We start from the raw sequence: 12,395 nt of genomic DNA on the forward strand, positions 1-12,395 counted from the left end.
TGGTACAAACCGGGATCCCAAATGATGATGATATTAATTTCAAGTACTATTAAGTATAAGTTTTCAAATTTATGATGCATTGCCTACATTCATATGTGCTTGAATTATATGATGATATGATATAATGTCATGTGATATTATGATATGAATATGATGCCCTTGTATGTCTTATGCTTGTGATTTATTTGTTTTATGATATGATATTCATGCTTCTATGAAATGATATGTGAATAAGAAATATGCATGATATGTTTGAATAGAATGATATGTTATGTTATGATTAGTTGAGACGATGATATGTTGATCCATTCTTGATATACGATGATTCTCGGTTTTAGTGAGTAGGAAAGGAACTTACTGAGCCATGAGTGCTCATAGCTTACTTTCCTTGTACCGCAGATAAAAGAGAAAGCTGGATGAACAACGGAGCAGCAGGAGGAGCAGATAGTGATGTGTGTGGTGGTGGCTCGGCTAGGACGATTCGGACAAATTAATATTTTTTATAAGTTCAATATATGCACATTTGAACAAATCAGAATATGTGATATTATGCTTAATAAATTAAATTCTTTAGAATTTTTATTCTTCCGCTGTTATAGTAAAACATGTACGTAAGTAGTATAAGAACGTAGCGCCGCCTTTGGTTGGGTAAGAAGGGCGGGTGTTACAGGTGGTATCAGAGCGAGGTTAGCCAGCTCACTACACACACATCAAGCTCCTTCCTGCCGCTCCAAGTAAGTACAGTTGCATAATTTATTTGTATGCAAAATAGTATGATACTCTAAGATACATGAATGGTAGCCTAGGAAGGATACCTTAAGCTATACCCTAGAGAATGGTGCATGATGATAAGTAGGATGCATGAATGGTAGCCTAGATACAAGAACCTTAGGCTATAACATAAGAGGAATAATGAATCTTTAAAATCTTGTAGAAATGGACTATATCCCATTCGAATATGATCCCGAGGATGTAGAATATTTTGGCGAATACCTCGAGTTCGCGGATGAACCCAATATGCTGGAATACTTCGACAACTATGTGAGCGACTCGGAATCTCCGGAACACGGCGAGTTCGGAGAGGAAGATCTCGAGGAAATCGAGGAAGGGAATTCGGACGATAATGAAGATGAAGATTCAGAAATTATGGAATATTATGAAGGAGAGAACGAGTTTCCTGAGATGGGCGAGGATGAATTTAACCTTGCTGAATACATGGAAATGGGTTTCAACCCCAACGATATAATAGACTTCGAGTGGGGACCGAACAACCTCGAGGGGGAACTAAACGAAGACCCGATGGAACCGGACGAACATGTTGAAGAAGATGAGGGAATGGATGAAGAGACAATAATCGACCCGGAAGAGGCATCGGAGATTCAACCTCCGATAATGCCTGATCCACCCCAGAACGATCTGGGCAAGTCGATACAGGTTGGGTTGATGATGACTACTGCTATCATGTCCTTTATGGCAGGAGTAGTCACAACCTACCTGGCCTTTTAAGAGAAGAAGTTATGAACAAAAAAAAAATGTAATAAAAGCTTTTGATGAATAAAAAGAGCAGAAATTGACATTCTAAGTTCGGGGACGAACTTTCAATAAGTAGGGGAGATTGTAACACCCCTAGAAAGCCTAGATAAGAAAGTAAGGATAATGAGAATTTGAAGGTAGTGAAAAGAAGGTGTAAATATTCTAAGTTGAATATTAAGATGGGAAGGATTTAGATGATTAAAACTTTATGAAAGAAAATAAAGTTGAGAATATAAATCATCTATATTTATAATGTATGGAATTAATGTAGACAAAAGGAAGAAATATGAGATAATATATTCATGTGTGAAATATTTATGCATAATGCATATACATGAATTATTTTGTACAAAAATATGTTAGGAGAAGGATTTGATCCTTGGTTCTCTTGTGGATGCATGCATGTGTTAACCAAGTGTGATAGGAGTGAATATTGTAAGAGGAGAGATGGGAATTTTAATTAAAGGAAAGAAAGGAGAGAAATTAAGAGAAAGAAAAGAGAGAAACTCAAGAAGCATTTCTCTAGCATATTCTTTCTCATTAAGAGGAGAAGTAAATGAGGAGGATGAATCAAGTCAAGTTTTCCTCCCTCACTTTAGTATAAATAGGCATGGAGGGGGGGGGCTTCATCCTCAACTCACTCTCCTCCTCTCCTCCATTTGTGCCGAGCACTCTCCCTCCCTCTTTCCTCTTGTTGCCGAGAGCAACAACTCTCCCCCTTCTTTCTTTCTTTTTGTTGCCGAGCAACACAAGAGGAAGAAGCCTCCTCTTCTTCCTCCTCCTCTCCACCAAAAGACCTAGCCACTTCTTCCTCCATTGGTGCCGAGCAAAGCAAGCAAGGAAGAAAGGTCCACAAGCAAGTTCTCAACTCTAGGAAACTTAAGCAAAGAAGGTAAGCTTCCCCTCACCTGTGGTACAAGGCTTTTATGTGATTTTCGGATTTATAAGGATTGGAAAACCTAGGAAAGAATTTAAGAAAATTCAGCTAAAGAAAAGGTATTCAAATCTAGGATGATTTAAACAAGACCTCATTTCATGATAAGATTTTCTATGCTATGTAGAAGGATTCTTTTCCATGATTTTATACATATATGATGCATGATCAGAGGTGTATGTAACCCTAGAATTTCAATCAAAAATATTGTAAATAGGTTAGGAAAATTATTGTCTAACCAAACTAGTGCAAGGTTCCCTCTATGAAATGCTAGGGACCTTCCTATGGTTTTCTTGCTTGGAAGTTGATTGGAACCAAAAGAACCCCACTCTCATGTTTCGGCCAAGAAAGAATTTAGGGTTAGGAGGACCTTGAATTTAAAATAACTATGCTTATATGACATGATATAAAGTTCTTAAGAGTTGTATGCTTGTATGTTGAAAGAAACTCATGAACCTTACTCTTAATATTTCGGCCATGGTAAGGTGATGGTTTAGAGAAGCTTAAACAAAATTCTAATATGCTCAATGACCTCTGTGATATTATGTTATGAAAGATGATTAATGCTCTCATGTTTAATTGGAATGTAGAAAATTAGTTACATGATTTATGACATGTAAGATCACAAGAGTCCTAGCTTGTTTCTGATCCAACTTTGTGTATGATGTTCTTAGTAAATCTTGCTATGAAATTTACTTAGGTTTCCCATGCTTTAGGCCACTTAAAGGAAGTTTATATTCTATGAATTTCGGCCAAGTAAGGTTTAAAGGACCTAGAGGCCTTGGAATTGAAACCTAAGGGGTTAAAAGTACTTCTTATGAAAACTTGATAATGTGTGAATGTGATACATGTTTGTATGACCTAAATGAATCATTATGTGTTCGGCCATGAAGGGATAGATGCCCTAGAAACCCTAGAACAAAAATTAAATATGTCTATGCCATGCTGTATGGAAATGATATGATAATAAGTTAGAATGCATGATTTCTTTAGTTACGAAATGATATGCATAATGAAGTTATATTATGAGATATGCCATGATGTATTATAGCATAGAAAATGCTATACATAATGAAAAGAAATGAAGTTATGTTATGATATGTGATAGCATAGAAAATGCTATACATAATGAAAAGAAATGAAAAGAATAAATGCATGAAAGATTGTTAAGGACATGATATGATAGTTATGCATGATAAGTTATTTTTATGGTTTGTACCAAGGGTGGGCTCCGTAAACGCCCCGGGGTCGATGGAGTAAGACTCGGGCCTCGTCAGTAATGGGCCTTTGAGTGCCCTAGGTCGATGGAGTAAGACTCGGGCCTAGTATGTATGCATGGTAGGGCTCAAGACTTGCTACCTTGGACCTACGCATTATGTATGTGGTACAAACCGGGATCCCAAATGATGATGATATTAATTTCAAGTACTATACATAATGAAAAGAAATGAAAAGAATAAATGCATGAAAGATTGTTAAGGACATGATATGATAGTTATGCATGATAAGTTATTTTTATGGTTTGTACCAAGGGTGAGCTCCGTAAACGCCCGGTCGATGGAGTAAGACTCGGGCCTCGTCAGTAATGGGCCTTTGAGTGCCCTAGGTCGATGGAGTAAGACTCGGGCCTAGTATGTATGCATTGTAGGGCTCAAGACTTGCTACCTTGGACCTACGCATTATGTATGTGGTACAAACCGGGATCCCAAATGATGATGATATTAATTTCAAGTACTATACATAATGAAAAGAAATGAAAAGAATAAATGCATGAAAGATTGTTAAGGACATGATATGATAGTTATGCATGATAAGTTATTTTTATGGTTTGTACCAAGGGTGGGCTCCGTAAACGCCCCGGGGTCGATGGAGTAAGACTCGGGCCTCGTCAGTAATGGGCCTTTGAGTGCCCTAGGTCGATGGAGTAAGACTCGGGCCTAGTATGTATGCATGGTAGGGCTCAAGACTTGCTACCTTGGACCTACGCATTATATATGTGGTACAAACCGGGATCCCAAATGATGATGATATTAATTTCAAGTACTATTAAGTATAAATTTTCAAATTTACGATGCATTGCCTACATTCATATGTGCTTGAATTATATGATGATATGATATAATGTCATGTGATATTATGATATGAATATGATGCCCTTGTATGTCTTATGCTTGTGATTTATTTGTTTTATGATATGATATTCATGCTTCTATGAAATGATATGTGAATAAGAAATATGCATGATATGTTTGAATAGAATGATATGTTATGTTATGATTAGTTGAGACGATGATATGTTGATCCATTCTTGATATACGATGATTCTCGGTTTTAGTGAGTAGGAAAGGAACTTACTGAGCCATGAGTGCTCGTAGCTTACTTTCCTTGTACCGCAGATAAAAGAGAAAGCTGGATGAACAACGGAACAGCAGGAGGAGCAGATAGTGATGTGTGTGGTGGTGGCTCGGCTAGGACGATTCGGACAAATTAATATTTTTTATAAGTTCAATATATGCACATTTGAACAAATCAGAATATGTGATATTATGCTTAATAAATTAAATTCTTTAAAATTTTTATTCTTCCGCTGTTATAGTAAAACATGTACGTAAGTAGTATAAGAACGTAGCGCCGCCTTTGGTTGGGTAAGAAGGGCGGGCGTTATATGTCCAGCAGAAAGTCCAGAAGCGTCGAGTGCTGAGCAAAAGTCCAGTCGATCTGGAGGATCGACTGGCAACAGGTGAATCTCCTGAGTGGAGTAGGTGAGGACGCGTTCCCCGTAGAGGGAACAGTAGGCGTCGGGTCGACCTAGGGTTTCCGGTCGGAAATCCGAAGTCAGACCCGAACAGTCCGGAGACTGTCGAACTTTCATTCATATTTATGATATTATGTGTGCTAACTTTGTCTTGTAGGATATGTGTGTAGTTTGTAGACTAACACATTGTGCAGGGACAAAAGAGCAACATTAGCCTCGGATGAACAGTGTCCGAGGCGCCTCCATGGAGCTTGGAGGCGCCTCAGGTGCGAAGGTGAGCTGGCTGTGCGCTGGAGTTGGAGGCGCCTTAAAGGGCAGTGAAGGTGCCTTGGACCGCAGCATGGAGGCGCCTTGAAGGCGCGTGAAGGCGCCTTCAGAGGGATAATGTTCGACTTGATCAGCGCTTATCGACGCGTGCAACCCGGGGCTTGGAGGCACCTCCAGCACCCTTTATAAGCAGTGTTCGAGCACCTCTTCCAGAACAACTCTCTCTGAATAATCTCTTGCTACGTGCTGCGAACCTGACGACCCAGAAGTGCTGCGACGCGACACCAACGACCCGGAACTACGCTTCTCCATCTTTAGTTGTCGGTATGAACTGTAAATTCCTATAATTGTACAAATTATCGTGCTTATAGTTGTTGCCCACCGAAAGCGATCAAGGATCGCGGGCCTTCGAGTAGTAGTCGATCTAGGCTCCGAACGAAGTAAATAGTTTGCCTCTTTGTGTGATTGTTTTTATTTCCGCTGCATTTACTCGAACGGTTTTACGATTCCGAAAAACGAAATAGCCGCGAGCGCTATTCACCCTCCCCTCTAGCGCGGTCTCGATCCAACAGTTCTGACCAAAAGTTATTTGTGATTCTTAGAATGACTTTCAACCCACTGGCCATCATACTAAAGGAGAACAAACTTACTGGTCCTAACTACATAGATTGGAAAAGGAACCTGGACATTATTCTTACTGTTGAGGGCTATAAGTTTGTACTGTCAGAGGAATGCCCAGAAACACCTAGCAATGATTCTACCCCAGAGGAGATTCAGTATCATAGTAAATGGGTAAAAGATGATGAGATGACACGGTGTTACATCTTGACTTCGATGTCAAATGTATTGCAACATCAGCATCAGGACTTACCAATAGCCTATGATATAATGAACAATCTCAAGGAACTCTTCAGACATCATAATCGGGCTGCTAGGCAAGAGGCAATGAGAAAACTGATGACATCCACCATGACTGAGGGGACTCCCGTGAGGGATCATATTCTCAAGATGATGGCTTACTTAAACGAAATACAAGTTCTTGGAGGGGAAATTGATGGGGAAACCCAGGTCGATATCATCCTCCAAACGCTGCCCAGAAGTTTTATAATATGAATAAAAGGATGTATTCATTGGCGGAACTTCTGACAGAACTTCAGGCAGCCGAAGGGTTGTTTCATCAACATTCTCAAATTCACTATGCTGAAAATGGTTCTACTTCTAAGCCGAAAGGCAAGAAGAAGAAGAAACAAAATGGCTCAGCAAAGAAGGTGAATAAACCTCAAGGTGCAGGACAAAAAGCTAGAATGAAGAAGCCGAAGGGAAAGTGCTTCATCTGCAAGTAGTCTGGACATTGGAAAGCGGACTGTCCTCGTAGGAACCAGAATAATAAAGGTATATCTCATACTCTAGTAGTTGAAACATGTTTAGCGGTGTTATCTACCAGCACCTGGTGTGTAGATACGGGAGCCACTGATCATGTCTGCAATTCTTTGCAGGGGTTCCAGGAAACCCGGCGACTATTTGATAGAGAGATAACTGTCTACATGGGCAATGCTACTAAGGTGGCGGTTGTTGTAGTGGGAGACGTCTACTTATCTTTTGATAGGAATAGAAATTTGATTTTAAGAAATTGTCTTTATATACCCAATTTTAGAAAGAATTTAATTTTAGTTTCTAAACTGTATATGGATGGATATTCAGATTCCTTTAGTAACAATGTTGTTATAAAGAGAAATAAGGTGATTATCTGTTCTGGTGCATTAGTTGGCAATTTATACACTTTAAATCCAATTTCTCCCACAAAGCAAAATATGGAAATTAATAACACATCTTCTAACTCTAATAAGAGAAAAGAACCTTCGGAAATGAACCAAACATATCTTTGGCATCTAAGGCTTGGACATATTAACTTAAGTAGGATTCAAAGGCTTGTAGCCGATGGACTTGGGTTCATTAGAGTTGGAAAATTTTCCAACATGTGAATCCTGCTTGGAAGGTAAAATGACCAAGAGACCTTTCAAGGCCAAGGGGTATATAGCCAAAGATGTGTTAAAATTGGTCCATTCTGATTTATGTGGTCCTATATCTATCTAGGCAAGAGGTGGTTATGAATACTTCGTCTCCTTTATAGATGATTATTCAAGATATGGATACATTTACCTGATGCGTCGCAAGTCTGAATGCTTTGACAAATTCAAAGAATATAGGGCTGATGTGGAGAAACGTCTTGGTAAAAGTATCAAGATACTACGGTCTGATCGTGGTGGCGAATACCTCTTTGGAGAGTTTAGGAATTACTTATCAGAAGTCGGGATTCAATCCCAATTGTCTGCACCTGGTACACCCCAACAGAATGGTGTGGCAGAATGAAGGAATAGGACTCTTACGGAAATGGTTAGATCAATGATGAGTTATTCAGAATTATCGAATTCATTTTGGGGATATGCTTTAGAAACAGCAGTGTCCATAAAAAAGGAAATTTTATAAGAGAGATTTTAAATTTTAAAACATGGTTTTAATTTTTAGAAACTTTCCTTTTTTAACTCATACTTTAGGAAAGAGAGCTTGTAAATTTTATAAGAGGATTTCTTCTTGTAAAATTTTTTAAAATTATTTTTCCTTTCCTTTTAATTGTGGCTGGCCACCTTGCTTGGTGCCCAAGCAAGGGCCGGCCAATAGGATTAAACCAAATTAAATCCTAAACCAAATAGGATTAATCATAACCATTGATTGGTGATTGATTCAATCAAGAGGAAAGAAAAGGAAAAATAAAAAGGAAAAAGGAAAAACTCTTGGATGATTTTATTTTTTGTAAAAGGTTTTTCCTTATTTGTCTTGGGCAAGTAATATAAAAGAAGTGGTGAGGGGGCTTCATGAGACACAACTCTTATTCTTTTGCTTGGGTGATCTCTTGGTGTGGCCGGCCCTCTCCCTTCTTCCTCTCCCTTTGCTCTCTTCTCCTTGGTGGTGGTGGTGGCCGGATTTTAGAAGAAGGAGGAGGAAGCTTTTGGGTGGTGTTCATCTTGGAAGATCGTCGCCCACACGACGCCCAAGTCGAGGCGAGGAATACGGCAGAAGATCTCGAGGTCATTAGCTTACAAAGAGAAGGTATAACTAGTATTTTTCTTCCGCATCATACTAGTTATTTTTCTTTGTATGAATTCTAAATACAAGAGGCAATTAGATCTAGTTTATCGAATTTATTTTTCGATTTTGTGTTTTCTTCTTTTTTCAAATTTGTGATTCGATTGTTCCTTTTGGTTAACCTAGAGTTATTTAAGGAAATAAATATTATCTTTCCTCAAAAGGCTTTGCCTAGGCGGTGGTAGTTGCTCCCATATCCAAGAAGGTCATGTGCCTCGCCATGCAGTCCTGGAAGCCAATTTTAGAAATTAATATTTATGGAATTAATAACCTAGGTAGATTTGAATCAATAGTGTTAAGTTCCGCTTGCGATTCAAATCTAAACCATTAAGAACAGAAAAGTTAAATTTGGAATCAATGATGTTAAGTTCCGTCTGCGATTCCTTATTTAACTTCTAAAGAACACAATAGGTTATTTAAGGAAAGGTTCGACACTTGTACAAAAAATTTTATACAGTGGAACCGATACGTTTTCCTAGGTTTAACCAACAATTGGTATCAGAGCTAGGGTTTGCCTCTGTGTATTTTTAGAATTCGAATAGGTTATACACATGTCATACATAATTTAGGCAGGAAAATAGTAGGATGTGCTAACTCTTTGGTTGCAGGCTCCAACTATTATGGCTTATTGATATTGTGTGTGATTGGACCCTTGGACATGTCAAGGGCATTATTTGTGTGCATGATTGTATGTAAAAAATACAGCAGGAGCTGTATTATTTTTAGAATTTTATTTTTGTTCGATCTAGAATACATGTACATTCCCTCGTGGAATATAGGATCGATATATGTAAAATTCTATTTTTGTCGCAGATCGGATTCTTGCGAGGCGAGGTACTTTCGGAGCACCAGAGGCGCAGCGGAATAAGAAGCAAGAAGGGTGCGACAACTCGACCCAATGGCGGTGGCTAAAGATGACAGCAGCTAGGGTTGGAGCATACTGAAGACAGTGATGCAAAAGGTCATAATAGTTGGAAAATTAATTTCCAAATTTATTGCTTTTATTTACTGTGATGTTTATATGCATGTGATGTATGCTAGCATAGGTTAAAATCCTCATTTCTAAATAACTAAGTGGGAGAGGGATTTTAATAAATCTCATGGTCTCCATTACTAGTTTGTAAGTGATGCAATAAGCTTGCGTGTTGGCTCTGAGTGCCTCCCTCCACAACGGATGGGTTTGTTGCGGATCACTAGATCAAACTTCCTTTTATGGATGGTTAAAGGAAATTATTTAGGAGCGTGTGATCTTCTCCAACTGAAGGGGCACAATCCTATTTAATGGACTTAGTATCAAGTAATGGTATACACTTAGACGCATTCAATAGTATCCTCTCCAACGGAGTCACTGTTATTGTCTTGTGTGACCAAAGTGAAACCAACTATTAATTTTATTTGTCATAAAGTTAGGATTACAAGATAATTAATGGGTCACACCCTCCTCTTACAAATGATGAATTTGTATACGTCCACACTAACGTGGCATGCAATATTCACGGTGATTTGAGGTGTTGGTTAATTTAAAATAGTATTGTTTGAGGAATCAATATTATTCTAAATTTAGAGTCTTGACCAAAGTTTACTTTTGTGATTCTTAGGATGACTTTCAACCCACTAGCCATTATACTGAAAGAGAACAAACTTACTGGTCCCAACTATATTGATTGGAAAAGAAACCTGGACATAGTTCTTACTGCTGAAAGCTATAAGTTTGTACTGACTAAGGCTTGCCCTGATGCACCTGACGGTGACTCTACCCCAGAGGAGATTGAGTATCATAAGAAATGGGTAAAAGATGATGAGATGGCGCGATGTTACATTTTGGCATCAATGTCAAATGTATTGCAACATCAGCATCAAGATTTACCAACAGCTTATGATATAATGAACAATCTCAAAGAACTCTTTGGGCACCAGAGTCGGACTGCTAGGCAAGAGGCAATGAGGAAATTAATGACAGCCACCATGTCTGAGGGGACACCCGTAAGGGATCATATCCTCAAAATGATGGCTTATCTGAATGAAATACAAGTCCTTGGAGAAGAAATCGATGGGGAAAACCAGGTCGATATAATTCTCCAAACGCTATCCAGAAGTTTTGAGCAGTTCCGCCTGAAATATTGTTGGGTTCTTCGGGCCGCGAAAACTGCTTTTCGCGTCGCGGAAACCCCAAGTCACCCAAAGCCGTAGATCCGTGCAAAGAAAATTTCCGGAAAACATGAGTACAAGTTTTAATACTTTGATCTACAGTAGATCTACAAAGAAAACATTTTACCTTCGATGCGTGCCCTCGCAAAATCCCGCTTGTCCAAGGTACGTGTCGGATCTCCAAAGTATCAAGATAGATACTTCTCTAGTGATATCCATACGAACAAGGAGTACTCTCTAGCACTCAAGGATGAAGAAGAAAGACCCCAAGTGTGCTAGCACTCTCTCTAGGGCTCTCGGATGGGAATGGAAGAAGAAAGGAAAGCAAAGAAGAGAATACAATACACTCCTCTAAAAATATTACCTTTCTTCTTGGACTTCTTGGATTAACTCACTCACCCACCTTCTTCCACCATCAAAAGTCACGGCAACCACTAGCCAAGAGAGGGAAGAAGCAAGGAAGAAGAAGATCCACTTACCACACAATCAATACACCAAATGAAAAAACCCCTCCTCATTAGTGTGTGGCCGGCCACACAATGTAACCTCCCCATTAATGTGGCCGGCCACATTAAAACCAAGAGGAAGGTGTAACCCCCATGAGGTGGCATGTCTCATGAGGTGGAGGTGATGTGGCAAGGATGAGTCATCCTTATGATGTGGCAATACATCAAGTCAAACTTGATGTTTCAACTTCTACTTGGTCAAGTCAAACTTGACCAATTGTCTTCCTTGTTGAGTTAAATCCAACCTTTGATTCAAGTCAATTTTAATTTAATGAATCTCAATTCATTAATATAAATTGACTCAATGAATCAAATTTAAATTAGACTCATTCAACAATTGAATCTAATTGAGTCTAACTCAATAAGTCTAATTTGAATCCAATCTTTGGTGCATCATATGAACCTAATCCAATTTGTTCATCATATGAACCTAATCTCCATCCACTTGTTCTTTGTGTGTGACCCAATAGGTTCTTGTAACGTTGGCAATGTTTCTAAACTCCTTTAGAAACATAAGTAATGAGCGGCATCTAGCAATACATCATTGCTACCCAAGTTACAAGAAATGTTGAGATCCAACATCACCTTGTGACTACTAATTGTGACTCCTCACAATATGTGACATTGTCCTTCTATCCTAGACATCTAGATTGATCAATGTGAGGCATAGACCGTGTCATCCTCTAATCAATCTAAATCTTGAATTCCAAGTAGACTCACTCGATCAAATGAGCTCAACATCTAATGTTGACTCATTTGGGCATGGCCATGCACTTAGTGGTCTCACTCTATCAAGAATACCGATGTTGCTCCCGTCATATGGGAGGGATAGATCTCATCTACATCACTCACATCCCTTTACATAATTCGTTATATACCCAGTAATCGCCTTTATAGTCCACCCAGTTACTGGTGACGTTTGACGAAACCAAAGTACATAACTCCTTATGTAGGGATCCATGGTGACTTCAGGTCTAAGGACTAATAATCATACTAATAGCCACATGAGAAAGTATATGACACTCATATAACGATCCATGATACTTTCTCATGGCGGGTCATTCAGTATACATTCTCTAATGCATACCCATGTGTCAGCTTGATATCT

Source organism: Zingiber officinale, chromosome 3B (genome assembly GCF_018446385.1).
Source record: "Zingiber officinale cultivar Zhangliang chromosome 3B, Zo_v1.1, whole genome shotgun sequence".
NCBI classification, from domain to species: Eukaryota; Viridiplantae; Streptophyta; class Magnoliopsida; order Zingiberales; family Zingiberaceae; genus Zingiber; species Zingiber officinale.